This window comes from Pseudophryne corroboree, chromosome 6, assembly GCF_028390025.1.
Source record: "Pseudophryne corroboree isolate aPseCor3 chromosome 6, aPseCor3.hap2, whole genome shotgun sequence".
Taxonomy (NCBI): Eukaryota; Metazoa; Chordata; class Amphibia; order Anura; family Myobatrachidae; genus Pseudophryne; species Pseudophryne corroboree.
In genome coordinates, this window is record NC_086449.1 from 468806343 (window position 1) to 468833233 (window position 26891).

The 26891-nt window shown below is 47.1% G+C and overlaps 1 protein-coding gene and 1 long non-coding RNA gene across 3 annotated transcripts in view; one reads left to right on the forward strand and one right to left on the reverse strand.

The window, feature by feature from the left end:
- The window catches only part of CPED1 (cadherin like and PC-esterase domain containing 1), a 590522-nt gene that overhangs the window by 452165 nt on the left and 111466 nt on the right, over nt 1–26891 (reverse strand). The gene's annotated exons all lie outside the window — the stretch shown is intronic.
- LOC134932623 (uncharacterized) overlaps nt 481–26891 on the forward strand; it is a 115667-nt gene continuing 89256 nt past the window's right edge. Inside the window, exon 1 of the long non-coding RNA XR_010179427.1 lies at nt 481–600. This is a non-coding gene — a long non-coding RNA (uncharacterized LOC134932623). The remainder of the gene's footprint in view (nt 601–26891) is intronic.

Genomic DNA, 26891 nt, shown 5'->3' on the forward strand with positions numbered 1-26891 from the left:
GAAAAATAGAAATAATTTGTTTGAAATATATTCTTTGTATTATTCTATTCATTTTTATAGCCAAAACTCCGGAGTAAAAAGTCTATGGCAGGTGAGGCAGTGCCTGTCTTTTCATCACATCTCTGATCAAAACTCACCAAATTTCCAGGAGTTTATACTGCTGCACCTGTGTATAATGCCCAGATGTACCCTTTGGCTCATATATTGCATGTAAATCTGGCTCTGGTGCTAGCCAGTGCCTCCTGAGCCATTTAGCTCACCGCACGTCCCTGGTTTGCACTAAGCTCCTCCCACAGGAAATAGCTCCGGCAGTTACTACCTTTATCACCAAACCATGCACTTATCAAAAAAATGGGTTCAGTTACTCAATACATAACATCCCAAAGGAAGAAACACAACTCTAATGGCCTACATGTTTCAATTCATAAATTGACTTGATTACGTTTGTTAAACTTTAGGTTTAAAACACAGATATGGTACAATACTAAATGCAGGTCAAGTGCATTGTGTTACTGCACAAATAAGGCAATCCATTTGCCCAACATCTCTAGTGTTTTTACACACTGCACATTCCCCTTATCAAAGCGTATACAACTACAGGTGAGTAGTATGCATTTTAATTTTAATTTCTGCTTGTAACTGCTCTGTAACTTAGGGGTCTATGCAGGGGCGTTTTAAGAGAGGAGGAGGCCCGCGTGCAGTCTCCTCCATTCGGGCCCTCTCTTCTCTGCCGGCAGCGCTGGCCATTTTCCCTGAGATTTCTCTACTGCGCATGTGCAGAACTCCATGAAAATGGCAGCTGGGCCATTTTCACAGAGTTTTAACACCACCTTGGACGTCGCCGCGGGACTCCGGAGGAGTGAGTATTCAGAAAATGGGTGCAGTGTGTGCGGTGGGGGCCCCCTCTGGACTCAGGGGCCCGTGTGCACCGCACACACTGCACCCATTATAGAAACGCCAGTGGGTCTATGGCCCAAATGTATTAAGCGTGAACAAGAGATAAATCTGAGATGCATAAGGAGAGATAAGGGGGGTCATTCTGACCCGATCGCACGCTGCAGTTTTTCGCAGCGTAACGATCGGGTCAGAACCGTGCTGGCGCCTCAGTGCACCGCCGCATGGCCGCCCATCGCTACGGTACGATCGCCTCTGCTTGAGTGACAGGCAGAGGCGGTCGATGGGTGCAAGGGGGCAAAGCAGCGGCTTTGGCCGCCATTTCGTGGGCGCGGTCCGGCCAATGCAGGCGTGGCCGGACCGTGCAGGGAGAGGCCCGCAGCGGCTGCGTGACGTCACATGCAGCCGTTGCGGGCCGGGGACGAAGACTAGCTCCCAGCCAGCATGCTAAAGCTGCGCTGGCCGGGAGCTACTCTTGAAGTGCAAAGGTATTGCCGCTGTGCGATGCCTTTGCACTTCTGCAGGGGGGGGGGGGGTGGCAATGACATGCAGGGCGGACTAGCCCTGTGCTGGGCGTCCCCCCGCATGTCTGAGTTCATAATCGTAGCTACGATCAACTCGGAATGACCCCCAAAGTCCCAGCCAAACAGCTTCCTAACTGTCATGTCACAGGTGTTTGAAAAATGACAGGAGCCGATTGGCTACTAATTTATCTCTCCTTATGTGTCTCAGATTTATCTCTTGTTAATGCTTAATACATTTGAGCCTATGTGCTAAGCATTGGAGAGAGATAACATGGTTAGAGATAAAGTACCAGCCAAACAGCTACTAACTGTCAGGTTTCAAACACAGCCTGTAAGATGGCAGTTAAGAGTTGATTTGCTGATACTTTATCTCCATTCACTTTATCTCTCTCCAAGGCTAGTTAGTACATAGACCCCTTAGTGTTCTCAAGTAGGTTAAATTCAGAGCAGGTGCATAGATGGAATAGTGGGCAGTTCAGAATTGTGTGTACACAACATTTGCATGTTTGTGGATATATCTTTTACGCCGAGTATGTGGCGGACGCAAGTGCGCTCTGATGAAGGCAGAGATGGCTATGAGGTTTGCTGCTGAAATGGGTACTTATGGGTATACGCATTTGGGGCCTAATTCAGACCAGATCGTAGCAGCAATTTTGTTAGCAGTTGGGCAAAACCATGTGCACTGCAGGGGGGGCAGATATAACATGTGCAGAGAGACAGATTTGGGTGGGGTGTATTCAAACTGAATTCTAAATTGCAGTGTAAAAATAAAGCAGCCAGTATTTACCCTGCACAGAAACAAAATAACCCACCCAAATCTAACTCTCTCTGCAAATGTATAGTTTACAGTGGGGGACATACAGGTGAAACTCAGAAAATTAGAATATCATGCAAAAGTTAATTTATTTCAGTAATTCAACTTAAAAAGTGAAACTAATAAATTATATAGACTCATTACATGCAAAGTGAGATACTTCAAGACTGTATTTGTCATTTTGATGATTGTAGTTTACAGCTTAAGACAGGTATGGCCAAACTGCGGCCCTCCAGCTGAGAAACTACATATCCCAGCTAGTGATGTGCACCGGACATTTTTCGGGTTTTGTGTTTTGGTTTTGGATTCGGTTCCGCGGCCGTGTTTTGGATTCGGATGCGTTTTGGCAAAAACCTTCCTGGAATTTTTTGTCGGATTCGGGTGTGTTTTGGATTCGGGTGTTTTTTTACAAAACCCCCTCAAAAACAGCTTAAATCATAGAATTTGGGGGTCATTTTGATCCCATAGTATTATTAACCTCAATAACCATCATTTCCACTCATTTTCAGTAGGGATGTGCACCGGAAATTTTTCAGGTTTTGTGTTTTGGTCTTGGGTTCGGTTCCGTGGCCGTGTTTTGGGTTCGAACGCGTTTTGGCAAAACCTCACCGAATTTTTTTTGTCGGATTCGGGTGTGTTTTGGATTCGGGTGTTTTTTTCAAAAAACCCTAAAAAACAGCTTAAATCATAGAATTTGGGGGTCATTTTGATCCCAAAGTATTATTAACCTCAATAACCATAATTTCCACTCATTTTCAGTCTATTCTGAACACCTCACACCTCACAATATTATTTTTAGTCCTAAAATTTGCACCGAAGTCGCTGGATGACTAAGCTCAGCGACCCAAGTGGCCGACACAAACACCTGGCCCATCTAGGAGTGGCACTGCAGTGTCACGCAGGATGGCCCTTCCAAAAAACACTCCCCAAACAGCACATGACGCAAAGAAAAAAAGAGGCGCAATGAGGTAGCTGTGTGACTAAGCTCAGTGACCCAAGTGGCCGACACAAACACCTGGCCCATCTAGGAGTGGCACTGCAGTGTCACGCAGGATGGCCCTTCCAAAAAACACTCCCCAAACAGCACATGACGCAAAGAAAAAAAGAGGCGCAATGAGGTAGCTGTGTGAGTAAGCTAAGCAACCCTAGTGGCCGACACAAACACCTGGCCCATCTAGGAGTGGCACTGCAGTGTCAGGCCGGATGGCCCTTCCAAAAAATACTCCCCAAACAGCACATGACGCAAAGAAGAAAAAAAAGAGGCGCAATGAGGTAGCTGTGTGACTAAGATAAGTGACCCTAGTGGCCGACACAAACACCTGGCCCATCTAGGAGTGGCACTGCAGTGTCACGCAGGATGGCCCTTCCAAAAAATACTCCCCAAACAGCACATGACGCAAAGAAGAAAAAAAAGAGGCGCAATGAGGTAGCTGTGTGACTAAGATAAGCGACCCTAGTGGCCGACACAAACACCTGGCCCATCTAGGAGTGGCACTGCAGTGTCACGCAGGATGGCCCTTCCAAAAAACACTCCCCAAACAGCACATGACGCAAAGAAAAATGAAAGAAAAAAGAGGTGCAAGATGGAATTGTCCTTGGGCCCTCCCACCCACCCTTATGTTGTATAAACAGGACATGCACACTTTAACCAACCCATCATTTCAGTGACAGGGTCTGCCACACGACTGTGACTGAAATGACGGGTTGGTTTGGACCCCCACCAAAAAAGAAGCAATTAATCTCTCCTTGCACAAACTGGCTCTACAGAGGCAAGATGTCCACCTCATCATCATCCTCCGATTCATCACCGTGTACATCCCCCTCCTCACAGATTATCAATTCGTCCCCACTGGAATCCACCATCACAGCTCCCTGTGTACTTTGTGGAGGCAATTGCTGCTGGTGAATGTCTCCATGGAGGAATTGATTATAATTCATTTTAATGAACATCATCTTCTCCACATTTTCTGGAAGTAACCTCGTATGCCGATTGCTGACAAGGTGAGCGGCGGCACTAAACACTCTTTCGGAGTACACACTTGTGGGAGGGCAACTTAGGTAGAATAAAGCCAGTTTGTGCAAGGGCCTCCAAATTGCCTCTTTTTCCTGCCAGTATACGTACGGACTGTCTGACGTGCCTACTTGGATGCGGTCACTCATATAATCCTCCACCATTCTTTCAATGGTGAGAGAATCATATGCAGTGACAGTAGACGACATGTCCGTAATCGTTGGCAGGTCCTTCAGTCCGGACCAGATGTCAGCATCAGCAGTCGCTCCAGACTGCCCTGCATCACCGCCAGCGGGTGGGCTCGGAATTCTGAGCCTTTTCCTCGCACCCCCAGTTGCGGGAGAATGTGAAGGAGGAGATGTTGACAGGTCGCGTTCCGCTTGACTTGACAATTTTCTCACCAGCAGTTCTTTGAACCCCTGCAGACTTGTGTCTGCCGGAAAGAGAGATACAACGTATGTTTTAAATCTAGGATCGAGCACGGTGGCCAAAATGTAGTGCTCTGATTTCAACAGATTGACCACCCGTGAATCCTTGTTAAGCGAATTAAGGGCTCCATCCACAAGACCCACATGCCTAGCGGAATCGCTTAGTGTTAGCTCCTCCTTCAATGTCTCCAGCTTCTTCTGCAAAAGCCTGATGAGGGGAATGACCTGACTCAGGCTGGCAGTGTCTGAACTGACTTCACGTGTGGCAAGTTCAAAAGGTTGCAGAACCTTGCACAACGTTGAAATCATTCTCCACTGCGCTTGAGACAGGTGCATTCCACCTCCTATATCGTGGTCAGTTGTATAGGCTTGAATGGCCATTTGCTGCTCCTCCAACCTCTGAAGCATATAGAGGGTTGAATTCCACCTCGTTACCACTTCTTGCTTCAGATGATGGCAGGGCAGGTTCAGGCGTTTTTGGTGTTGCTCCAGTCTTCTGTACGTGGTGCCTGTACGCTGAAAGTGTCCCGCAATTCTTATGGCCACCGACAGCATCTCTTGCACGCCCCTGTCGTTTTTTAAATAATTCTGCACCACCAAATTCAAGGTATGTGCAAAACATGGGACGTGCTGGAATTTGCCCAGATTTAATGCACACACAATATTGCTGGCGTTGTCCGATGTCACAAATCCACAGGAGAGTCCAATTGGGGTAAGCCATTCTGAGATGATCTTCCTAAGTTGCCGTAAGAGGTTTTCAGCTGTGTGCGTATTCTGGAAAGCGGTGATACAAAGCGTAGCCTGCCTAGGAAAGAGTTGGCGTTTGCGAGATGCTGCTACTGGTGCCACCGCTGCTGTTCTTGCGGCGGGAGTCAATACATCTACCCAGTGGGCTGTCACAGTCATATAGTCCTGAGTCTGCCCTGCTCCACTTGTCCACATGTCCGTGGTTAAGTGGACATTGGGTACAACTGCCTTTTTTAGGACACTGGTGACTCTTTTTCTGAGGTCTGTGTACATTTTCGGTATCGCCTGCCTAGAGAAATGGAACCTAGATGGTATTTGGTACCGGGGACACAGTACCTCAAACAAGTCTATAGTTGGCTCTGCAGTAATGATGGATACCGGAACCACGTTTCTTACCGCCCAGGATGCCAAGGCCTCAGTTATCCGCTTTGCAGCAGGATGACTGCTGTGATATTTCATCTTCCTCGCAAAGGACTGTTGGACAGTCAATTGCTTGGTGGAAGTAGTAAAAGTGGTCTTACGACTTCCCCTCTGGGATGACGATCGACTCCCAGCAGCAACAACAGCAGCGCCAGCAGCAGTAGGCGTTACACTCAAGGATGCATCGGAGGAATCCCAGGCAGGAGAGGACTCGTCAGAATTGCCAGTGACATGGCCTGCAGGACTATTGGCATTCCTGGGGAAGGAGGAAATTGACACTGAGGGAGTTGGTTGGGTGGTTTGCGTGAGCTTGGTTACAAGAGGAAGGGATTTACTGGTCAGTGGACTGCTTCCGCTGTCGCCCAAAGTTTTTGAACTTGTCACTGACTTATGATGAATGCGCTGCAGGTGACGTATAAGGGAGGATGTTCCGAGGTGGTTAACGTCCTTACCCCTACTTATTACAGCTTGACAAAGGCAACACACGGCTTGACACCTGTTGTCCGCATTTCTGTTGATATACTTCCACACCGAAGAGCTGATTTTTTTGGTATTTTCACCAGGCATGTCAATGGCCATATTCCTCCCACGGACAACAGGTGTCTCCCCGGGTGCCTGACTTAAACAAACCACCTCACCATCAGAATCCTCCTTGTCAATTTCCTCCCCAGCGCCAGCAACACCCATATCCTCCTCATCCTGGTGTACTTCAACACTGACATCTTCAATCTGACTATCAGGAACTGGACTGTGGGTGCTCCTTCCAGCACTTGCAGGGGGCGTGCAAATGGTGGAAGGCGCATGCTCTTCACGTCCAGTGTTGGGAAGGTCAGGCATCGCAACCGACACAATTGGACTCTCCTTGTGGATTTGTGATTTCGAAGAACGCACAGTTCTTTGCTGTGCTTTTGCCAGCTTAAGTCTTTTCATTTTTCTAGCGAGAGGCTGAGTGCTTCCATCCTCATGTGAAGCTGAACCACTAGCCATGAACATAGGCCAGGGCCTCAGCCGTTCCTTGCCACTCCGTGTGATAAATGGCACATTGGCAAGTTTACGCTTCTCCTCCGACGATTTTATTTTAGATTTTTGAGTCCTTTTTTTACTGATATTTTGAGTTTTGGACTTTACATGCTCTGTACTATGACATTGGGCATCGGCCTTGGCAGACGACGTTGATGGAATTTCATCGTCTCGGCCATGACTAGTGGCAGCAGCTTCAGCACGAGGTGGAAGTGGATCTTGATCTTTCCCTATTTTTGGAACCTCAACATTTTTGTTCTCCATATTTTAATAGGCACAACTAAAAGGCACCTCAGGTAAACAATGGAGATGGATGGATACTAGTATACTTATGGATGACGAGTGACTGACGACACAGAGGTAGCTACAGCCGTGGACTACCGTACTGCGTCTGCTAGTATAGAGATGATAATGATATAAAAAATATATATATATCACTACTGCAGGTATATATAATATAATGACGGACCTGCTGGACACTGTCAGCCGACTCCTAAACTACTAGTATGAAGAAGATAGAAAAAAAAACCCACCACAGGTAGCTATACAATTATGGACGAGCACTGACGACACAGAGGTAGCTACAGCCATGGACTACCGTACTGCGTCTGCTAGTATAGAAATGATAATGATATAAAAAATATATATATATCACTACTGCAGGTATATATTATATAATGACGGACCTGCTGGACACTGCCAGCAGACTCCTAAACTACTAGTATGAAGAAGATAGAAAAAAAAAAACCACCACAGGTAGGTATACAATTATGGACGAGCACTGACGACACAGAGGTAGCTACAGCCGTGGACTACCGTACTGCGTCTGCTAGTATAGAGATGATAATGATATAAAAATATATATATATCACTACTGCAGGTATATATAATATAATGACGGACCTGCTGGACACTGTCAGCAGACTCCTAAACTACTAGTATGAAGAAGATAGAAAAAAAAAACCCACCACAGGTAGGTATACAATTATGGACGAGCACTGACGACACAGAGGTAGCTACAGCCGTGGACTACCGTACTGCGTCTGCTAGTATAGAGATGATAATGATATAAAAAATATATATATATCACAACTGCAGGTATATATAATATAATGACGGACCTGCTGGACACTGTCAGCAGACTCCTAAACTACTAGTATGAAGAAGATAGAAAAAAAAACCACCACAGGTAGGTATACAATTATGGACGAGCACTGACGACACAGAGGTAGCTACAGCCGTGGACTACCGTACTGCGTCTGCTAGTATAGAGATGATAATGATATAAAAAATATATATATATCACTACTGCAGGTATATATAATATAATGACGGACCTGCTGGACACTGTCAGCAGACTCCTAAACTACTAGTATGAAGAAGATAGAAAAAAAAAACCCACCACAGGTAGGTATACAATTATGGACGAGCACTGACGACACAGAGGTAGCTACAGCCGTGGACTACCGTACTGCGTCTGCTAGTATAGAGATGATAATGATATAAAAAATATATATATATCACTACTGCAGGTATATATAATATAATGACGGACCTGCTGGACACTGTCAGCAGACTCCTAAACTACTAGTATGAAGAAGATAGAAAAAAAAACCACCACAGGTAGGTATACAATTATGGACGAGCACTGACGACACAGAGGTAGCTACAGCCGTGGACTACCGTACTGCGTCTGCTAGTATAGAGATGATAATGATATAAAAAATATATATATATATCACTACTGCAGGTATATATAATATAATGACGGACCTGCTGGACACTGTCAGCAGACTCCTAAACTACTAGTATGAAGAAGATAGAAAAAAAAACCCCACCACAGGTAGGTATACAATTATGGACGAGCACTGACGACACAGAGGTAGCTACAGCCGTGGACTACCGTACTGCGTCTGCTAGTATAGAGATGATAATGATATAAAAAATATATATATATCACTACTGCAGGTATATATAATATAATGACGGACCTGCTGGACACTGTCAGCAGACTCCTAAACTACTAGTATGAAGAAGATAGAAAAAAAACCCCACCACAGGTAGGTATACAATTATGGACGAGCACTGACGACACAGAGGTAGCTACAGCCGTGGACTACCGTACTGCGTCTGCTAGTATAGAGATGATAATGATATAAAAAATATATATATATCACTACTGCAGGTATATATAATATAATGACGGACCTGCTGGACACTGTCAGCAGACTCCTAAACTACTAGTATGAAGAAGATAGAAAAAAAAAAAACCACCACAGGTAGGTATACAATTATGGACGAGCACTGACGACACAGAGGTAGCCACAGCCGTGGACTACCGTACTGCGTCTGCTAATATAGAGATGATAAAGATGATAGAGATGAACAAAAAAAATATAACACTACTGCAGGTAAATATTTATATAATATAATGAATGACGGACCTGCTGGACACTGTCAGCAGAATGCGTTTATAGAATAAAAAAAAAAAAACACCACAGGAGTGTTTAACTTTTTCAGGCAGACAATATACTGGTGGTCACTGGTCAGTCACACTGGCAGCAAAAGTGTGCACTGTACTCCTGCTATAACTGCACCCCAGTCTCCCACACAATTCAGCTGTGTGAGCAGTGAGCACTAAGCACAGTCAGATATACATAGATGATATTATCATGCAGCACACTGAGGCTGAGCACAGATATGGTATGTGACTGTGTATCGTTTTTTTTCAGGCAGAGAACGGATTATATTAAATAATAAATAAAACTGGTGGTGGTCACTAGTAACTATCAGCAAAACTCTGCACTCTGAGTACTCCTAATGCTCCCCAAAATTACTAAGTTAGTAGTAAATCAACTCAAGTGTCTCTATCTATTCTAACGGAGAGGACGCCAGCCACGTCCTCTCCCTATCAATCTCAATGCACGTGTGAAAATGGCGGCGACGCGCGGCTCCTTATATAGAATCCGAGTCTCGCGATAGAATACGAGCCTCGCGAGAATCCGACAGCGGGATGATGACGTTCGGGCGCGCTCGGGTTAACCGAGCAAGGCGGGAAGATCCGAGTCTGCCTCGGACCCGTGTAAAAAGGCTGAAGTTCGGGGGGGTTCGGATTCCGAGGAACCGAACCCGCTCATCTCTAATTTTCAGTCTATTCTGAACACCTCACAATATTATTTTTAGTCCTAAAATTTGCACCGAGGTCGCTGGATGACTAAGCTAAGCGACCCAAGTGGCCGACACAAACACTTGGCCCATCTAGGAGTGGCACTGCAGTGTCAGACAGGATGGCACTTCAAAAAAATAGTCCCCAAACAGCACATGATGCAAAGAAAAAAAGAGGCGCAATGAGGTAGCTGTGTGACTAAGCTAAGCGACCCAAGTGGCCGACACAAACACCTGGCACATCTAGGAGTGGCACTGCAGTGTCAGACAGGATGGCACTTCAAAAAAATAGTCCCCAAACAGCACATGATGCAAAGAAAAAAAGAGGCGCAATGAGGTAGCTGTGTGACTAAGCTAAGCGACCCAAGTGGCCGACACAAACACCTGGCCCATCTAGGAGTGGCACTGCAGTGTCAGACAGGATGGCACTTCAAAAAAATAGTCCCCAAACAGCACATGATGCAAAGAAAAAAAGAGGTGCACCAAGGTCGCTGGATGGCTAAGCTAAGCGACACAAGTGGCCGACACAAACACCTGGCCCATCTAGGAGTGGCACTGCAGTGTCAGGCAGGATGGCACTTCAAAAAAATAGTCCCCAAACAGCACATGATGCAAAGAAAAATTAAAGAAAAAAGAGGTGCAAGATGAAATTGTCCTTGGGCCCTCCCACCCACCCTTATGTTGTATAAACAGGACATGCACACTTTAACAAACCCATCATTTCAGCGACAGGGTCTGCCACCCAACTGTGACTGAAATGACTGGTTGGTTTGGGCCCCCACCAAAAAAGAAGCAATCAATCTCTCCTTGCACAAACTGGCTCTACAGAGGCAAGATGTCCACCTCCTCCTCATCATCCGATTCCTCACCCCTCCTCACAGATTATTAATTCGTCCCCACTGGAATCCACCATCTCAGGTCCCTGTGTACTTTCTGGAGGCAATTGCTGGTGAATGTCTCCACGGAGGAATTGATTATAATTCATTTTGATGAACATCATCTTCTCCACATTTTCTGGAAGTAACCTCGTACGCCGATTGCTGACAAGGTGAGCGGCTGCACTAAACACTCTTTCGGAGTACACACTGGAGGGTGGGCAACTTAGGTAAAATAAAGCCAGTTTCTGCAAGGGCCTCCAAATTGCCTCTTTTTCCTGCCAGTATACGTACGGACTGTCTGACGTGCCTACTTGGATGCGGTCACTCATATAATCCTCCACCATTCTTTCAATAGTGAGAGAATCATATGCAGTGACAGTAGACGACATGTCAGTAATCGTTGGCAGGTCCTTCAGTCCGGACCAGATGTCAGCACTCGCTCCAGACTACCCTGCATCACCGCCAGCGGGTGGGCTCGGAATTCTTAGCCTTTTCCTCACACCCCCAGTTGCGGGAGAATGTGAAGGAGGAGCTGTTGACGGGTCACGTTCCACTTGACTTGACAATTTTCTCACCAGCAGGTCTTTGAACCTCTGCAGACTTGTGTCTGCCGGAAAGAGAGATCCAACGTAGGTTTTAAATCTAGGATCGAGCACGGTGGCCAAAATGTAGTGCTCTGATTTCAACAGATTGACCACCCGTGAATCCTGGTTAAGCGAATTAAGGGCTCCATCCACAAGTCCCAAATGCCTAGCGGAATCGCTCTGTTTTAGCTCCTCCTTCAATGTCTCCAGCTTCTTCTGCAAAAGCCTGATGAGGGGAATGACCTGACTCAGGCTGGCAGTGTCTGAACTGACTTCACGTGTGGCAAGTTCAAAGGGTTGCAGAACCTTGCACAATGTTGAAATCATTCTCCACTGCGCTTGAGTCAGGTGCATTCCCCCTCCTTTGCCTATATCGTAGGCAGATGTATAGGCTTGAATGGCCTTTTGCTGTTCCTCCATCCTCTGAAGCATATAGAGGGTTGAATTCGACCTCGTTACCACCTCTTGCTTCAGATGATGGCAGGGCAGGTTCAGGACTGTTTGCTGGTGCTCCAGTCTTCGGCACGCGGTGGCTGAATGGCAAAAGTGTCCCGCAATTCTTCGGGCCACCGACAGCATCTCTTGCACGCCCATGTCATTTTTTAAATAATTCTGCACCACCAAATTCAATGTATGTGCAAAACATGGGACGTGCTGGAATTTGCCCAGATGTAATGCAAGCACAATATTGCTGGCGTTGTCCGATGTCACAAATCCCCAGGAAAGTCCATTTGGGGTAAGCCATTCTGCGATGATGTTCCTCAGTTTCCGTAAGAGGTTGTCAGCTGTGTGCCTCTTCTGGAAAGCGGTGATACAAAGCGTAGCCTACCTAGGAACGAGTTGGCGTTTGCGAGATGCTGCTACTGGTGCCGCCGCTGCTGTTCTTGCTGCGGGAGGCAATACATCTACCCAGTGGGCTGTCACAGTCATATAGTCCTGAGTCTGCCCTGCTCCACTTGTCCACATGTCCGTGGTTAAGTGGACATTGGGTACAACTGCCTTTTTTAGGACACTGGTGACTCTTTTTCTGAGGTCTGTGTAAATTTTCGGTATCGCCTGCCTAGAGAAATGGAACCTAGATGGTATTTGGTAATGGGGACACAGTACCTCAATCAAGTCTGTAGTTGCCTGTGAATTAACGGTGGATAACGGAAACACGTTTCTCACCGCCCAGGCTGCCAAGGCCTGAGTTATCCGCTTTGCAGCAGGATGACTGCTGTGATATTTCATCTTCCTCGCAAAGGACTGTTGGACAGTCAATTGCTTACTGGAAGTAGTACAAGTGGTCTTCCGACTTCCCCTCTGGGATGACGATCGACTCCCAGCAGCAACAACAGCAGCGCCAGCAGCAGTAGGCGTTGCACTCAAGGATGCATCGGAGGAATCCCAGGCAGGAGAGGACTCGTCAGACTTGCCAGTGACATGGCCTGCAGGACTATTGGCTTTCCTGTGTAAGGAGGAAATTGACACTGAGGGAGTTGGTGGTGTGGTTTGCAGGAGCTTGGTTACAAGAGGATGGGATTTAGTGGTCAGTGGACTGCTTCCGCTGTCATCCAGTTTTTGAACTTGTCACTGACTTATGATGAATGCGCTGCAGGTGACGTATAAGGGAGGATGTTCCGAGGTGGTTAACGTCCTTACCCCTACTTATTACAGCTTGACAAAGGCAACACACGGCTTGACACCTGTTGTCCGCATTTGTGTTAAAATAATTCCACACCGAAGAGGTGATTTTTTTTGTAATTTGACCAGGCATGTCAATGGCCATATTCGTCCCACGGACAACAGGTGTCTCCCCGGGTGCCTGACTTAAACAAACCACCTCACCATCAGAATCCTCCTTGTCAATTTCCTCCTCAGCGCCAGCAACACCCATATCCTCATCCTGGTGTACTTCAACAGTGACATCTTCAATTTGACTATCAGGAACTGGACTGCGGGTGCTCCTTCCAGCACTTGCAGGGGGCGTGCAAATGGTGGAAGGCGCCACCTCTTCCCGTCCAGTGTTGGGAAGGTCAGGCATCGCAGTTGACACAATTGGACTCTCCTTGGGGATTTGTGATTTAGAAGAATGCACAGTTCTTTGCTGTGCTTTTGCCAGCTTAAGTCTTTTCATTTTTCTAGCGAGAGGATGAGTGCTTCCATCCTCATGTGAAGCTGAACCACTAGCCATGAACATAGGCCAGGGCCTCAGCCGTTCCATGCCACTCCGTGTCGTAAATGGCATAATGACAAGTTTACGCTACTCCTCAGACGTTTTTAATTTTGATTTTTGGGTCATTTTACTGAACTTTTGTGTTTTGGATTTTACATGCTCTCTACTATGACATTGGGCATCGGCCTTGGCAGACGACGTTGATGGCATTTCATCGTCTCGGCCATGACTAGTGGCAGCAGCTTCAGCACGAGGTGGAAGTGGATCTTGATCTTTCCCTATTTTACCCTCCACATTTTTGTTCTCCATTTTTTAATGTGTGGAATTATATACCAGTATCAATAGCAATGGCCTACTACTATATATACTGCGCACAACTGAAATGCACCACAGGTATGGATGGATAGTATACTTGACGACACAGAGGTAGGTAGAGCAGTGGCCTACTGTACCGTACTGCTATATATTATATACTGGTGGTCAGCAAACTGTGCAAAACTGAAATGCACCACAGGTATGGATGGATAGTATACTTGACGACACAGAGGTAGGTAGAGCAGTGGCCTACTGTACCGTACTGCTATATATTATCTACTGGTGGTCAGCAAACTGTGCAAAACTGAAATGCACCACAGGTATGGATGGATAGTATACTTGACGACACAGAGGTAGGTAGAGCAGTGGCCTACTGTACCGTACTGCTATATATTATATACTGGTGGTCAGCAAACTGTGCAAAACTGAAATGCACCACAGGTATGGATGGACAGTATACTTGACGACACAGAGGTAGGTAGAGCAGTGGCCTACTGTACCGTACTGCTATATATTATATACTGGTGGTCAGCAAACTGTGCAAAACTGAAATCCACCACAGGTATGGATGGTTAGTATACTTGACGACACAGAGGTAGGTAGAGCAGTGGTCTACTGTACCGTACTGCTATATATTATATACTGGTGGTCAGCAAACTGTGCAAAACTGAAATGCACCACAGGTATGGATGGATAGTATACTTGACGACACAGTGGTAGGTAGAGCAGTGGCCTACTGTACCGTACTGCTATATATTATATACTGGTGGTCAGCAAACTGTGCAAAACTGAAATGCACCACAGGTATGGATGGATAGTATACTTGACGACACAGAGGTAGGTAGAGCAGTGGCCTACTGTACCGTACTGCTATATATTATATACTGGTGGTCAGCAAACTGTGCAAAACTGAAATGCACCACAGGTATGGATGGATAGTATACTTGACGACCAGAGGTAGGTAGAGCAGTGGCCTACTGTACCGTACTGCTATATATTATATACTGGTGGTCAGCAAACTGTGCAAAACTGAAATGCACCACAGGTATGGATGGATAGTATACTTGACGACACAGAGGTAGGTAGAGCAGTGGCCTACTGTACCGTACTGCTATATATTATATACTGGTGGTCAGCAAACTGTGCAAAACTGAAATGCACCACAGGTATGGATGGTTAGTATACTTGACGACACAGAGGTAGGTAGAGCAGTGGTCTACTGTACCGTACTGCTATATATTATATACTGGTGGTCAGCAAACTGTGCAAAACTGAAATGCACCACAGGTATGGATGGATAGTATACTTGACGACACAGTGGTAGGTAGAGCAGTGGCCTACTGTACCGTACTGCTATATATTATATACTGGTGGTCAGCAAACTGTGCAAAACTGAAATGCACCACAGGTATGGATGGATAGTATACTTGACGACACAGAGGTAGGTAGAGCAGTGGCCTACTGTACCGTACTGCTATATATTATATACTGGTGGTCAGCAAACTGTGCAAAACTGAAATGCACCACAGGTATGGATGGATAGTATACTTGACGACCAGAGGTAGGTAGAGCAGTGGCCTACTGTACCGTACTGCTATATATTATATACTGGTGGTCAGCAAACTGTGCAAAACTGAAATGCACCACAGGTATGGATGGATAGTATACTTGACGACAAAGAGGTAGGTAGAGCAGTGGCCTTCTGTACCGTACTCCTATATATTATATACTGGTGGTCAGCAAAATGGTGCACTGTACTCCTACTATATACTACAATGCAGCACAGATATGGAGCGTTTTTCAGGCAGAGAACGTATAATACTGTTGGTCACTGGTCAGTAAAACTCTGCACTGTACTCCTCCTATATAATACTGCTGGTCCCCAGTCCCCACAATAAAGCAGTGTGAGCACAGATATATGCAGCACACTGAGCACAGATATGGAGCGTTTTTCAGGCAGAGAACGTATAATACTGGTGGTCACTGGTCAGCAAAACTCTGCACTGTACTCCTCTTATAATACTGCTGGTCCCCAGAATAAAAATATTTGCAGCCCCCTGAAAGTTCTGAAACAAAGTGAGAGGACGCCAGCCACGTCCTCTCACTATCATTTCCAATGCACGAGTGAAAAATGGCGGCGACGCGCGGCTCCTTATATAGAATCCGAATCTCGCGAGAATCTGACACCGGGATGATGACGTTCGGGTTAACCGAGCAATACTGGAGTATCCGAGTATGCCTCGGACCCGTGTAAAATGGGTGAAGTTCGGGGGGGTTCGGATTCCGAGGAACCGAACCCGCTCATCACTAATCCCAGCATGCCCTGACACAGTTTTGCTGTCAGAGAATGCTAAAGCTGTGTCAGGGCATTCTGGGATGTGTAGTTTCTCAACAGCTGGAGGGCCGCAGTTTGGACATGCCTGGCTTAAGATAACCCCAAATCCAAAATGTCAGAAAATGTGAATATTACATTAAACCAATAAAAAAAGGATTTTAAACACAGCCCTCTGAAAAGTATAATCATGCATATGTACTCAGCACTTGGTTTGGGCCCCTTTTGCATGAATTACTGCCTCAATACAGTGTGGCATGGATTCTATTAGCCTGTGGCACTGCTGAGGTGTAATAGAAGATCAGGATGCTTCAATAGCGGCCTTCAGCTCTTCTGCATTGTTCAGTCTCATGTCTCATCTTTCTCTTGACAATGCCCCATAGATTCTCTATGGGTTTCAGGTCACGCGAGTTTGCTGGCCAATCCAGCACAATAATCCCACGGTCACTGAACCAGGTTTTGGTACTTTTGGCAGTGTGGGCAGGTGCCAAGTCCTGCTGGAAAATGAAGTCAGCATTTCCATAAAGCTTGTCTGCTGAAGGAAGCATAAAGTGCTCTAAAATGTCCTGGTAGACGGTTGCGTTGACTCTGGACCTAATAAAGCACAGTGGACCAACACCAGCAGATGACATGATTAGCAGAATTTGCTATCCTTACTGAATTAGCCCCAGCATCAGCCCTAAATTTTTTTGTTACCAGAAATATTATTTTTATAGACTTGGTATAGTACTGGTGTTGGCGGAACAGTAACAGGAGTTTTACTGTATTACTTTCAATTACATTTGGTACTTGTGGGGTATTTGACACATACATACATCTGCAAAATACTTTAAGACATAGCAAACAGCTTTCATTTTTCAGGCAGTGCTACACAGTGGGGGTGATTCAGAGGTGGATACATGGATAGTAGGTTTCCCTTTGCTCATGTCTCTGAGATGCACTGCATATGCATCCCAATGTTTACCACTGGGAGATAGACATGGAGAGCCATGTAATTTCGATGGATATATCTAGGTGGGAACTGGGGGTTGTGGCTAACAGTCATGGGTGTGTAGCGGGTGTGTTGGTGTCAGTGACTCCATCTAAAGATGCAGCTGCTCTACAGTGGCACATGCAGGCGCAATATTTGATGGTGCGGCCAATGGTGCGCTGATAGCCCGTCTTTGTAGACATATTGGTGGATACATGACTCAGCTGGAGGGCATCACATTAGGACACCCATTTGCAAAAATATGCAGAAGCAACTGCATTCACCTCTGAATCACCCCCAATTTGTGAATTTTTATAATAAAATTGTACAGTTATAAACCCAAATTTGTGCAGTTCTAAGAACTACAGAAGTGATAATTCCCTGCAATGAGGGCTCAGCACGCTCCTCTGACCCCTGTTTTCCCCTTGGACAGTACAGGAGACACAAATGGACGTTGATCATTCTTTTTTAACCAACACTAGCATTAAATGAATATTAGCATATCTGTAATCACATGTTATGTGTGTACTAGTCTAGCATGTACAGTATGCTATGTAATGCTGAGTAGATATGCACACTGGCAAAACCATGTTTCACTGCAGCTTGGCAAATGTATAATAAGTGGAATCCGGTCTTAGGTGGACCACACTTAGGTCGACAATCATTAGGTCGACCAATATTGGTCGACATGGTCTATAGGTCGACATGGTCACTAGGTCAACATGTACTAGGTCGACATGGAAAAAGGTCGACATGAGATGTTCAAAAAAAATTCATTTTTGGAACTTTTTCATACTTTACGATCCACGTGGAGTACGATTGGGAATAGTAACCTGTGGCGAGCGCAGCGGTAGCAGAGCGAGGCACCTTGCCCGAAGCATAGCGAGCCATGCGAGCACTAATTACGGTTCCCTGTCACTTTACGAAGAAAACGACACACAAAAAAAGAAAAAACTAATTTCAACCTTTTTCCATGTCGCCCTTGTTCATGCTGACCTAATGACTGTGTAGTGGTCGACCTAATGACTGTCGACCTAAGTGTGGTCGACCCTATGATCCACACCCATAATAAGCATACAGATTTAGGAGGTTATGTAATAGGTTCCAAGATTATGACACCAGCTGGATTTCTGGAGTTCACCAGAATAATATGGCAATCCGAAGGTTTTGCCTTATAATAAGATTTTACTTACCGGTAAATCTATTTCTCGTAGTCCGTAGTGGATGCTGGGGACTCCGTAAGGACCATGGGGATAGACGGGCTCCGCAGGAGACATGGGCACTTTAAGAAAGAATTTAGGTTCTGGTGTGCACTGGCTCCTCCCTCTATGTCCCTCCTCCAGACCTCAGTTAGAGAAACTGTGCCCAGAAGAGCTGACAGTACAAGGGGAAAGGATTTTGGTAATCCAGGGCAAGATTCATACCAGCCACACCAATCACACTGTATAACATGTGAAAACAACCAGTTAACAGCATGACAAACGACAGAGCATCAGGTCAAACCCTGATGCAACCATAACATAACCCTTATTGAAGCAATAACTATATACAAGCATTGCAGAAGAAGTCCGCACTTGGGACGGACGCCCAGCATCCACTACGTACTACGAGAAATAGATTTACCGGTAAGTAAAATCTTATTTTCTCTAACGTCCTAGTGGATGCTGGGGACTCCGTAAGTACCATGGGGATTATACCAAAGCTCCCAAACGGGCGGGAGAGTGCGGATGACCCTGCAGCACCGATTGAGCAAACAAGAGGTCCTCCTCAGCCAGGGTATCAAACTTGTAGAACTTTGCAAAAGTGTTTGAACCTGACCAAGTAGCCGCTCGGCAAAGTTGTAATGCCGAGACCCCTCGGGCAGCCGCCCAAGAAGAGCCCACCTTCCTAGTGGAATGGGCCTTAACTGATTTTGGCAGCGGCAATCCAGCCGCAGAATGAGCCTGCTGAATCGTGTTACAGATCCAGCGAGCAATAGTTTGCTTTGAAGCAGGAGCACCAAGCTTGTTGGATGCATACAGGATAAACAACGACTCTGTTTTCCTGACCCTAGCCGTTCTGGCTACATAAACCTTCAAAGCCCTGACCACATCCAGCAACTCGGAATCCTCCAAGTCAGTAGTAGCCAAAGGCACCACAATAGGTTGGTTTATATGAAAAGATGAAACCACTTTCGGCAGAAATTGTGGACGGGTCCGCAATTCTGCTCTATCCACATGGAAAACCAGATAGGGGCTTTTATGTGACAAAGCCGCCAACTCTGACACACGCCTAGCCGAAGCCAAGGCTAATAGCATGACCACCTTCCACGTGAGATATTTCAACTCCACCGTTTTAAGTGGTTCAAACCAGTGGGATTTCAGGAAACTTAACACCACGTTAAGATCCCAAGGTGCCACTGGAGGCACAAAAGGAGGCTGAATATGCAGCACTCCCTTTACAAATGATGAACTTCAGGTAGAGAAGCCAACTCCTTTTGAAAGAAAATGGATAGGGACGAAATCTGGACCTTAATGGAACCCAATTTTAGGCCCAAATTCACTCGGGACTGTAGGAAGTGAAGGAAACGGCCCAGCTGGAATTCCTCCGTAGGAGCATTCCTGGCCTCACACCAAGCAACATATTTTCGCCATATACGGTGATAATGTTGAGCTGTCACGTCCTTCCTAGCCTTTATCAGCATAGGAATGACCTCATCTGGAATGCCTTTCTCTGCTAGGATCCGGCGTTCAACCGCCATGCCATCAAACGCAGCCGCTGTAAGTCTTGGAACAGACAGGGCCCCTGTTGCAACAAGTCCTGTCGTAGAGGAAGAGGCCACGGGTCCTCTGTGAGCATTTCTTGCAGATCTGGATACCAAGTCCTTCGTGGCCAATCTGGAACAATGAGGATTGTTCTCACTCCTCTTTTTCTTATTATCCTCAGCACCTTGGGTATGAGAGGAAGAGGAGGAAATACATAGACCGACTGGAACACCCACGGTGTGACCAGGTGTAATCTGTGCGAAGACTTCCTGATGAAGTTCCCACTCTCCCGGGTGGAGGTCGTGTCTGCTGAGAAAGTCTGCTTCCCAGTTGTCCACTCCCGGGATGAACACTGCTGACAGTGCGCTTACGTGATTCTCCGCCCAGCGAAGAATTCTGGTGGCTTACGCCATCGCCACCCTGCTCCTTGTGCAGCCTTGTCGGTTTACATGAGCCACTGCGGTGATGTTGTCTGACTGAATCAGAACCGGTTGGTCGCGAAGCAGGGTCTCCGCTTGACGTAGGGCGTTGTATATGGCCCTTAGTTCCAGTATGTTGATGTGAAGGCAAGTCTCTTGACTTGACCACAGACCTTGGAAATTTCTTCACTGTGTGACTGCTCCCCAACCTCGGAGGCTTGCGTCCATGGTCACCAGGACCCAGGCCTGAATGCCGAATCTGCGGCCCTCGAGAAGGTGAGCGCTCTGCAGCCACCACAGGAGTGACACCCTGGCCCTGGGGGATAGGGTGATTAACTGATGCATCTGAAGATGTGATCCGGACCACTTGTCCAGTAAGTCCCATTGAAAGGTCCTCGCATGGAACCTGCCAAAGGGAATCGCCTCGTATGATGCCACCATCTTTCCCAGGACTCGAGTGCAGTGATGTACTGACACCTGTTTTGGTTTTAATAGGTTCCTGACCAGTGTCATGAGTTCCTGAGTTTTCTCTATCGGGAGATAAACCCTTTTCTGGTCTGTGTCTAGAATCATGCCCAGGAAAGGCAGACGAGTCGTAGGAACCAACTGCGACTTTGGAATATTCAGAATCCAGCCGTGTTGCCGTAACACTTCCAGAGAAAGTGCGACGCTGTTCAGCAACTGCTCTCTTGATCTCGCTTTTATGAGGAGATCGTCCAAGTACGGGATAATGGTGACCCCTTGCTTCCGCAGGAGTACCATCATTTCCGCCATTACCTTGGTAAATATTCTCGGTGCCGTGGAGAGACCAAACGGCAACGTCTGAAATTGGTAATGACAATCCTGTACCACAAATCTGAGGTACGCCTGATGAGGTGGATAAATGGGGACATGAAGGTATGCATCCTTTATGTCCAGAGACACCATAAAATCCCCCCCTTCCAGGCTTGCGATGACCGCTCTAGACGATTCCATCTTGAACTTGAACCTTTTCAGGTATATGTTCAGGGATTTTAAATTCAATATGGGTCTGACCGAACCGTCCGGTTTTGGGACTACAAACATGGTCGAATAATAACCCCTTCCCTTGACCTTGACCACCACCTGTTGAAGATGCAATTTGTGAATTGCAGTTAACACTATTTCCCTCTCGTGGGGGGAAGCTGGTAGGGCCGATTTGAGGTATCGGCCCTACCAGCTTGTATCCCTGAGACACAATTTCTATCGCCCAGGGATCCACCTGGGAGTGAACCCACTTGTGGCTAAAATTCCGAAGACGTGCCCCCACCGGGCCTAGCTCCGCCTGTGGAGCCCCAGCGTCATGCGGTGGATTTTGTAGAGGCCGGAGAGGACTTCTGTTCCTGGGAACTAGCTGTGTTGTGCAGCTTCTTACCTCTGCCCCTGCCTCTGGCAAGAAAGGACGCACCTCGGACTTTCTTGTTTCTTTGTGATCGAAAGGCCTGCATTTGATAATATGGTGCTCTCTTAGGCTGTGAGGGAATAAAGGGCAAAAAATTTGACTTTCCAGCTGTAGCTGTGGAGACCAGGTCCGAGAGACCCTCCCCAAACAATTCCTCACCCTTGTAAGGTAAAACCTCCATATGCCTTTTTGAGTCTGCATCACCTGTCCATTGCCGAGTCCACAGGACCCTTCTGGCAGAAATCGACATAGCATTTATTCTAGAACCCAGTAGACTAATGTCTCTTTGAGCATCTCTCATATATAGGACAGCGTCTTTAATATGCCCCAGGGTCAACAATACAGTATCCTTGTCTAAGGTATCAATTTCCTCAGATAAGGTATCCGTCCATGCTGCTACAGCACTACACACCCAGGCCGACGTGATTGCCGGCCTCAATAAGGTACCTGAATGTGTATAAATGGACAGGGTAACCTCCTGTTTGCGATCCGCAGCATCTTTGAGGGTAGCCGTATCCTGTGACGGCAGGGCTACCTTCTTGGATAAGCGTGTTAAAGCTTTGTCCACCCTAGGGGAGGATTCCCAGCGTAACCTGTCCGTTGGCGGGAAAGGATACGCCATAAGAATCCTTTTGGAAATCTGCAGTTTTTTATCTGGAGATTCCCAAGCCTTTTCACATAACTCATTTAGCTCGTGTGAGAGGGGAAAGGTTACCTCCGGCTTCTTTTCCCCATACATATGCACCCTCTTGTCAGGGACTGGGGTTTCCTCTGTGATGTGCAACACATCCTTAATTGCTATAATCATATAACGGATGGATTTAGCCAATTTTGGCTGTAACTTTGCATCATCGTAATCGACACTGGAGTCAGAATCCATGTCGGTATCTGTGTCAACAGTTTGGGATAGTGGGCGCTTCTGAGACCCTGACGGCCTCTGCGACATAGGATCAGGCACGGGTTGGCACCCTGACTGTCCCGAGGCTTCAGCTTTTTCTAACTTTTTATGCAAGGAATTAACATTATCATTTAAAACCTTCCACATATCCATCCAATCAGGTGTCGGGGCCGTCGGCGGAAACACCACATTCATTTGCTCCAGCTCTGCTTCCACATAGCCTTCCTCATCATACATGTCGACACAAGTGTACCGACACACCACACACACAGGGAATGCCCTCTCTGAAGACAGTTCCCCCACAAGGCCCTTTGGAGAGACAGAGGGGTATATGCAATTGCCGGCGAATCGCGGCAATTTTTCGCCCGTTTTTTAATTCGACACAATTCGACCGTCGAATTCCGGCAAGTGGGTGCCGGAATTCAACATATTCAATAAAAAATGGATTCGACAATCCCGCTGTCGAAAAACGGCCGATTTGACGGATTTTGATTAGACTTGTAAAAATTAAAAAAAAACGGGAAAAACGGTAAAACCCCTCCAAAAAAATTGCGTGGGGTCCCTCCTCCTAAGCATAACCAGCCTTGGGCTCTTCGAGCCGGTCCTGGTTCTAAAAATCCGGGGGGAAAACTGACAGGGGATCCCCCGTATTTTTAAAACCAGCACCGGGTTCTGCGCCTGGTGCTGGTGCAAAAAATACGGGGGACAAAAAGCATAGGGGTCCCCCGTATTTTTTACACCAGCATCGGGCTCCACTAGCTGGACAGATAATGCCACAGCCGGGGGTCACTTTTATACAGCGCCCTGCGGCCGTGGCATTAAATAACCAACTAGTCACCCCTGGCCAGGGTACCCTGGGGGAGTGGGGACCCCTTCAATCAAGGGCCCCCCCCCAGCCACCCAAGGGCCAGGGGTGAAGCCCGAGGCTGTCCCCCCCATCCAAGGGCTGCGGATGGGGGGCTGATAGCCTTGAGAAAAATTTTAGAATATTGTTTTTTCCAGAAGAACTACAAGTCCCAGCAAGCCTCCCCCGCAAGCTGGTACTTGCAGAACCACAAGTACCAGCATGCGGGTAGAAAAACGGGCCCGCTGGTACCTGTAGTTCTACTGAAAAAAAAATACCCAAATAAAAACAGGAGACACACACCGTGAAAGTAAAAGTTTATTTCATACATGTCGACACACATACTTACCTATGTTGACCCACCGACAGCCACGCCCCCCTCGTCACTGAAGAATCCGGGGTACCTGTGAATAAAATTATACTCACCTGATCCAGTGTCCGGATCTTTTTAAATAATCCTCGTACTTGGCAAAACAACAAAACGGCAACCCGGACCAAACGGACTGAAAGGGGTCCCATGTTTACACATGGGACCCCTTTCCACGAATGCCGGGACCCCACGTGACTCCTGTCATAGAGGGTCCCTTCAGCCAATCAGCGAGCGCAACGTCGTGGCACTCTGCTGATTGGCTATGCGCGTCTGAGCTGTCAGACAGCGCATCGCAAAGCCTTACCATTATATTCAATGGTGGGAACTTTGCGGTCAGCGGTGAGGTCACCCGCGGTCAGCGGCTGACCGCGGGTAACCCCACCGCTGACCGCAAAGTTCCTACCATTGAAACTAATGGAGGGAGCTGTGCGATGCGCTGTCTGCCGGCTCAGACGCGCATACAGCCAATCACGGTGTGCGTGTCCTGTTTTTATTTGGGTATTTTTTTCCAGTAGAACTACAGGTACCAGCTGGTACTTGTGGTTCTCCAAGTACCAGCTTGCGGGGGAGGCTTGCTGGGACTTGTAGTACTACTGGAAAAAACAACATTCTTTCAATTTTCAAAAGGCTATCAGCCCCCCATCCGCAGCCCTTGGATGGGGGGGGACAGCCTCGGGCTTCACCCCTGGCCCTTTGGGTGGATGGAGGGGGGGACCCCTTGATTGAAGGGGTCCCCACTCCTCCAGGGTACCCCGGCCAGGGGTGACTAGTTGCGTATTTAATGCCACGGCCGCAGGGCGCTGTATAAAAGTGACCCCCGGCTGTGGCAGTATCTACCCAGCTAGTGGAGCCCGATGCTGGTGTAAAAAATATGGGGGACCCCTACGCTTTTTGTCCCCCGTATTTTTTGCCCCAGCACCAGGCGCAGAGCCCGGTGCTGGTTTTAAAAATACGGGGGTCCCATGTCAGTTTTCCCCCCGGATTTTTAAAACCAGGACCAGCTCGAAGAGCCCGAGGCTGGTTATGCTTAGGAGGGGGGATCCCACGCATTTTTTTTCCTGATTTTTACCATTCCATTTAAAAAAAAATGTTTTAAAAATAATATTTTTAAAAATATATAAATAATACTTGTGCCTCCAAAATAGACAAACCAAGTACCTAATCCCTTCTAATATAAATAGATATGCTATTACCAATAAAAAAAAAAACACAAAAAAAACATGTTTTTAAATTTTTTTATTAGATTCCGCCAGCAAAATGTGGCGGATTGAAAATGACGAATTTACTGTCTAAAAGCACTGTTGTCGAATTTACAATCTTCAATTGAATATACTTTTGTCGAATTGCCGCATTTGTACCATTGCAGAAATGTCGAATTTGACAAATGTCGAATTTCCAAAAGTCGAATTTGGAAAGTCCGGTTTTTTGTCGAAAAGTACTGAATTGCATTGTCGAATTATTATTTTTGGCGAAAATGTTCCGTTTTTTGACATTTTCGGGAATTCGACCGCAATTGCATATACCCCAGAGAGAGAGAGTATGCCAGCACACACCCCAGCGCTATAAACCCAGGAATAACACAGTAACTTAATGTTAACCCAGTAGCTGCTGTTTATATTGCTTTTTGCACCTAATTATGTGCCCCCCCTCTCTTTTTACCCTCTTCTACCGTGTATCTGCAGGGGAGAGCCTGGGGAGCTTCCTCTCAACGGAGCTGTGGAGAAAAAATGGTGCTGGTGAGTGCTGAGGAAGAAGCCCCGCCCCCTCGGCGGCGGGCTTCTGTCCCGCTTAAATATGCAATTTTTTGGCGGGGGCTCATACATATATACAGTGCCCAGCTGTATATATGCTTAACTTTGCCAAAAGAGGTCCCAAATGCTGCCCAGGGCGCCCCCCCCCCCCCCCCCCCGTGCCCTGCACCCTTACAGTGACCGGAGTATGTGTGTGGAGCAATGGCGCACAGCTGCAGTGCTGTGCGTTACCTTAGTGAAGAACACGGAGTCTTCTGCCGCCTGTAAAGTCTTCTTTGCTTCTCATACTCACCCGGCTTCTGTCTTCCGGCTCTGCGAGGGGGACGGCGGCGCGGCTCCGGGACCGGACAGCGAGGGTGAGATCCTGCGTACCGATCCCTCTGGAGCTAATGGTGTCCAGTAGCCTAAGAAGCAGAACCTAGCTTCAGAGAGTAGGGCTGCTTCTCTCCCCTCAGTCCCACGATGCAGGGAGTCTGTTGCCAGCAGAGCTCCCTGAAAATAAAAAACCTAACAAAATACTTTCTCTCAGCAAACTCAGGAGAGCTCACTGAACAGCACCCAGCTCGTCTGGGCACAGTATCAAACTAAGGTCTGGAGGAGGGGCATAGAGGGAGGAGCCAGTGCACACCAGAACCTAAATTCTTTCTTAAAGTGCCCATGTCTCCTGCGGAGCCCGTCTATCCCCATGGTCCTTACGGAGTCCCCAGCATCCACTAGGACGTTAGAGAAAATTGATTGCTGCTTTAAATTTAGTGTCAAACTTAGTGATATCTGCCAGTTTCGTAATCTCAGAACCTTTTACACAACCCCACTAGTGTTGGGAATGGTGTCTGAAGTCAGTGTAAAAACAAAGCTGCCTAGTATATTGTCGCCACATACAAAGTCAGCTGTATTTACCCTACATAGTAAAAGGTGTGTGTGTGTGTGTGTGTGTGTGTGTGTGTGTGTGTGTGTGTGTGTGTGTGTGTGTGTGGTGTCAGATTGATGAGCTGTTCAGCCAGAGGCGGGCTGGCCTGGGGGGCAGGGTGCCATGTGCCCCTCGGGCCACGCTATTGCCAAGGGTCACAGGCCCGCCGCCACCTTCCACTACACCAGCGGTGGCCAACCCCCGGCTCTCGAGCCACATGCGGCTCTATTTATCTCCACATGCGGCTTGTAAGCTCCTGCGGCGCCTCCCGCTGCCCCAGT